This window comes from Pleuronectes platessa, chromosome 3 (assembly GCF_947347685.1).
Source record: "Pleuronectes platessa chromosome 3, fPlePla1.1, whole genome shotgun sequence".
Taxonomy (NCBI): Eukaryota; Metazoa; Chordata; class Actinopteri; order Pleuronectiformes; family Pleuronectidae; genus Pleuronectes; species Pleuronectes platessa.
This window is the reverse complement of record NC_070628.1, coordinates 1407753-1413752: the sequence shown is the minus strand read 5'-3', so window position 1 is coordinate 1413752 and position 6000 is coordinate 1407753. Positions and strand designations below refer to the sequence as shown.

Genomic DNA, 6000 nt, shown 5'->3' with positions numbered 1-6000 from the left:
GTTTCTTTCGTTGTTCTATGTTCGTGTCCCTGTTCACTAAATTCACAAACATAAAAATACATGTTTTCGTAAAACAGAAGCTTCAGAGTAAACTGTACTTAAAACGTGTTTTAAATATATATATATAAAAAAAAAGATTCACGCTTTAAAGATGTTTCTGTTTCAAAGTTCTCTTACTGCAGAGAACCATCATAGAAACAAGTGAATGAGAGAGAGGAAGATAAAACACATCCTGGTTCCAGCTGTAAAATAATAAAACATGTTCATCTTAAATTATATTAATTTTCATTCATGAACAAATAAAAAAAGCAAGAAGTCAGAACTTTGGGGTTAATGTGACAAACATTGAGAAATGTTTTATATTATATATATATGTGAGCAAAACAACCTCCGTGTCAGCAGGGGGTGGTGTGGAGCTGCAGCTGTAACATGGAGACATCAAGTGTGTGATGTGTGCGTGTGTGTGTGCGTGTGTGTGGTGCTGATGCTGTAAAGATGGAGAACAGGGAGGAACCTTCTCTGTCGCTCGGACGGAAACAACATTCAGGTAAAAACAAACAAACAAACAAGAGCTGCTTCACAAACAAAGAGACAAAGAGAATCAGCTGATCGTAGAGCGAGGTGTGCGTGTCTGTGTTCGTCTGTTTGTGTGTGTGTGTTTGTGGCTGTGTGTGTGTTTGTGTGTGTGTGTGTGTGTGTGTCTGATCAGAAAAACACAATCCAGCGGATTTCTTGTGTTAAGAAAATAAAAGCTCCAGCGGCTGCAGCTGTTAGTGACAACAATAGAACATCAACAGAAGGAGAAGGAGGAGAACATGAGGAGGACATGAGGAGAACAGAGGAGAACATGAGGAGAACAGAGGAGCAGGATGAGACGTTCAGGTGCAGCTCTGTGGGTGGGACCTGACACTGAACACACGAAATGATGGAGTCACTGTCAAGGTAGAGATAACACACAACCTCCAGTCAGTCCTTTCAGAATAAAAAGACATTACACCCACATGTAAAATCACATTCATTAAACAAATCAAGCAGGAATAGAAACAGGCTGTAGCCCCACACGAATATAGAAAAAACACACAAATTGAGACACATCATCAGTGTGACGACACGTGAGCTGCAACTCATGCAAATACAGAGACATGTTGCAAATAGCAAAAGACCGAAGACGTGATGGAGCTGCTGTGGTTCAGAGCGTTGGGACGTTGCATCATCACCGACGAGGAGCAGATTCAATAACCTTGTTTTTCTGTATTATTATTTACCCTATTATTATTATTCTGCATCTGCTTGTGTTTGTCAAGTTGTTTATTATATTTGCACATGTTGAGCTCTCGGCCACCGCACTATTTCTTTATACAGTTAAATACATTGTAGTTAATAGCTTAATACACAAAAGTGTATGTGTTCATAAAAACACTCGCTGCCTACACACAGAAGTCACAGATACAAATTAAAAAAAGAAATATATATATATATATATATGTATTTGCACCTTTTATATATGTGCAAATTTCTTTTAGAAAACCATTGGACGAGTTTATTGCAGGTTTTCATTTGAAATCAGACGAAGCTCAGGGTGAAAAACAGAAACACTTCATTTCTGCAATGAAGTAGTTTTCATTATTAATTAATGTGACAATTGTTTGTAGATTCATCATCATCACATTATTCCAATGAAGAGTAAAACATCCAGTTAAAGATTTACAAGCCAGTAAACACATTTTAAAGTTTTGCAACTTTTGGCTGAATTTATCAACATCTTTACAACAAAATTTACATAAACTGAAATTTCAATAATTATTGAATGTGGCGATGATGACACCAGCGCTGTGTTTAGACGTTGACCTGCGACTCATAACCTCCTTGTTTCTATAACCAAACGAGCGTCCACGTGTCCTCGTGTCCTCGTGTCCTCGTGTCCTCGTGTCCTTGTGTCCTTGCTGCTGCTTTGCTTCTGTCTCTCTTCACCTCCACAGTCTGGAGAAATGAGGACGAAGGATTTGTTATCATCGAGGTGACCGGTGACATGTGACCTAATAAATAAACTTCACACATTATTAAAATACTGAATATCTGTGAGGCGATAATAAACTAGTACAATTAACATTAGTCCAAGTCAGACACAATATTAAATACATTTATAATTTTTTACATACAATATTACAGATAAAGTCAGAATAAAGACAGAGGTCATATAAATTATATTAATATAAATAATCTAACAATATAAAGGGAACCGTCAGCGGACTTTTATTTTGAAGTGAGGCCCCGGATGTAGTGTCGGTGTGTCGGGGTGTTGACTCAGCTGGAGTCAGAGCTGCAGTGCGGACAAACCGGAGCCGGAGAACCGGACCCGTCACACCGCCTCTCCGCAGCCCCAGCCGGGCCCTGGATCTGAATCTGCCCCGGCCCTGAGTCCTGGACCTGGTCCCGGAGCAGGACGGACCGTGAGTCCGCATCATCATCATCATCGTCCGCATCATCGTCCGCATCCTCCTCCTCCAGAGCAGTCGGAAGACCGGAGGAGGACCCGAGGAGGATCCGGACCTGGACCCAGCTCCTGGACCCGTGGAGCCGGACATGAAACCCGGGCTTCTGCCTCCCTCTGGACTCGGTGGTCCTGCAACGGGTCTGGTCTGAGGCCGGACCCGGGTCTGGTTGATTCAGGGAGACATCGATGGTTGAACCTGCGGGAGACTGAGGCCCGGACCCCGGACCCCCTCCTGAGGAACAGTGGGGTTTCTGGACCAGGACGTTTTGTGGCAGAATCAAATCCCAGATGAAGATTTCCAAAAGGCGGAAAAGGAGCGGACGGTGCGCCAGGTAGGCCAGACCCGGACCAGAGCCGGGCCAGAGCGGGCCACAGCGGGCCAGATACACATATCAGACAGTGTGTGTGTCTGTGTGTGTGTCTGTCTGTCTGTCTGTCTGTGTGTGTGTGTGTGTGTGTTGATCCGGATCACAGACGGTTGACTAGAAACCTGTAACCCGGGTCAGACCCGGAATGTGTCACATTGTAAATGATCCGTGATTGTTGACCCGGGTTAGTCCGGATTTATTGATCAGCAGGATGTGATGGTGCGCGTGCGCACAGAGGACCCATGACTGTGCACTGCAGAGAGAGAGAGAGGGGGGGGGGGGGGGGGGGGTATTCATTCAGACTTTAAATCATTAATCTTTATATTTATACATTTTTATATTTATTTATCTTTATATTTGTTCATATTTATAATTTTTTATGATTATTGATCTATTTATTTATACATCATTATACTTATTGATCTGAATATTTATTCATCTTTATATTTATAAATGTTTATGTTAATTCGTCTATTTTTGCATTCCTCTGTTTCTGTGTCTTTGTTTGAATTGTTTCTCACTAATCATTTGCTTGATTTACACCAACAATGTAAAAATACTTTAGAAGTAAACAGGGTTTGAATTTACATGCTTTTATATATATATAAATATATATAATATATATATATAACTTTGTTCAGACTCTCAAATGAAAACTAGGAAACTGTTGCTGTGGTTGTTATTCTCCTTTTTCCATGTGACGCCTCTTCAGCTCAGTTGATCTGAACTCACTTGACCCGTTTCCACTCGAAACATCGGAGTCGCTGCAGCTCAACGTTCGATGCTTCAGTCAGATTTTGAATTCAGGATTCGGACTGTGAGCGTTTCGACTGTCGAGCTACTTCACGTTTTGTTGGAAATTATCTAAAAACTTCTTCCACCACAGAACTGAAAAGTCAGAAAATGTAAATATAAGTTGTATTTTATTTCTCAGACAGATTTGGTCGGAAATCAGCTCAAACGTCTAAAAAATGCAGAATTCCCTCTCGTGCTTGTGCTTTAACGGTTCGTCACCACATGCTAATGTGCCGTGCTAACTGTCCATGCTAAAGGGAAGCACCAGGGACGCAAAATCCACAAAGATCATTAAGACGTTCTGGATCGTATTCACATGAAGGGATTTGATTGGCTGTTGCCTCCGTTGCCACTCGTTAACCACAGTGCAGTTCTGCAACACATGATGTCACCATGACCCCTGATCTACTGAGATCCCAAATAAAGAGTGCTAAATTGCGTGTGCATTGTAACAGATTGCACGTTTGGTTGGTGTGCGTTTTACGGGTTAGGGCTAGTAGTTAAATGAGTGTTTACCGTGCGTGACTGGTTTCCACTTCTCTCAATCCAAACATGCTAACACGAGCTGAAAGAACCCGTTCTCTCCGTCTTCTTCCGTGCGTCTTCTTTTTTCCAGGCTTTGTGAAAAACAGTGTGTTTTCTAAATTAAAGTATTATAGTATTTTGCGCACTCGGGTACAAACGCCCGATATTGCATATTCATATTCATATTCATTTAGGCAGACGTTCTAAATGGGCAGCCCGTGTTATTCTGCAATCCTCAGTGCGCACCGCTAGTAGAGCAGCTCGCATGTTTTTTAAACCTTTAGTAGATCAGGCTCGATATGTTTAAAGACTCGCTAGCGTCCTCTTGAGGCTGAAATGATCATCACCCGATTGAAACAAACAGACATGTAAAGCTTGTCCTGTAGGTGGCAGTAGACTTCAGCCTCTGGATCGTGTTTCATTTCAGGTCCTGTGTTTTAACCTTTGAAGTTCGTCCGCGTTAGTTTTGACGTAGCGTGTCTTCGGTGAATCAGGCGTCACGTGGAAAAGGAAAATAACCAAGTTCTGGTCGGTTATATACATTTTTCGACTGTGTGAGGATCTGAAGGTGGTGTCCCTCCATGCGCCGCCCCCCCACCCTCCCCTGTGACCTCACAGTTCGAGCCTGTGTGTGCAGGTGGGACGACCACGGTTAACTGTACCTCTCACCCTCTGTTTTGGCTTGTAGGCTAACACAGGAACAGGAAGGGTTTTGTCCCGCTCAGGATTTGTTGTAAGCCGTCAGGTTTTCCGGGAGCTCAGAACGATGGTGAGCTCTGACTGACTTCCATCAGGTCAAAACTGGAATGACGCAAAAACCCGGCTTCTTGGCAGAGCACATCCCCCCCCCTCCCCCCACTGCCCCTCCCCTCCCCCTCCTCCCCCCGTAGTGAACAGTGGTAGAAGTGTAGGTGAAGAAGAGGAGTAGGAGGAGAAGAAGAGCAGCCTGAGGTTTGAATGAGGAGAGAGAGGATGTTTCTCGACTGCCGAGCCACAGAGTTTCTCTCTCTTCATACCACCATGCTCATTAAACTGCATATTACTAAATATTCTACACTTCAGGGCTTTTATTCAGTATATTAAACTGTACTATTATTCTTAATTTGCAAGACGTGATACAAGACAATGCTCAACTTTATCATGACAAACACCTCTGATAGTCTAAACATCGTCCTACTGATTTTTTTATAATATAGTATATATACTTGTGTTTTTATTTAACATTAAATAATATTCATCGTCTCAAATGAACTCTTATGTATTAGTTCTTCATATTTATAGTTATTTATATTAATGTTTCTGGTTAAACTGTAAAATAAACATATCTTTGAAGCTCTATCTTAACCTTATTACAATGATACTTCGTACAGGTACTAATCTACACTCATGATGTCATGTACTGTATTAATCTACTGAAACTAAAGTACTAGGTTATACAGTACAAATCTATTACCTATCTATTTTGTATACAGGACTTTATTATATTTTACATTTACTATGTTCTAATATATTATGACTGCTCAGTATGTTGCATTATATTCAAGTATTATTTGACAGTATTACAGCAGCTGTGATTGGCCAGTTAAGCTCCATGTTAGATGCTGCTGCAGTGTATTCTGGGAATCTGTGTGGCCCCGCCCTCTGCAGTGACTGGCGGCTCAGCAGCTTTGAGGCCTGCAGCAGGTTTCACTGCATCTCCAGTGTCACAGTGGCTCCGGCTGCTGGTGTGACGATGATGATGAGGATGATGATGAAGAATGGAGCTGTATCACTGCAGCTGTAGAGAAGCCTCCTCCTGCTCCCTCCCAGTCGTCTGCT

General features: G+C 42.2%; 1 protein-coding gene across 1 annotated transcript in view; it reads left to right on the top strand.

The window, feature by feature from the left end:
• Positions 1–2684: 2684 nt before the first annotated feature.
• The window catches only part of ttbk1a (tau tubulin kinase 1a), a 33616-nt gene continuing 30300 nt past the window's right edge, over positions 2685–6000 (top strand). Inside the window, exon 1 of the mRNA XM_053415680.1 lies at positions 2685–2826. The gene's annotated coding sequence lies outside the window, so the exon portion shown is untranslated. The remainder of the gene's footprint in view (positions 2827–6000) is intronic.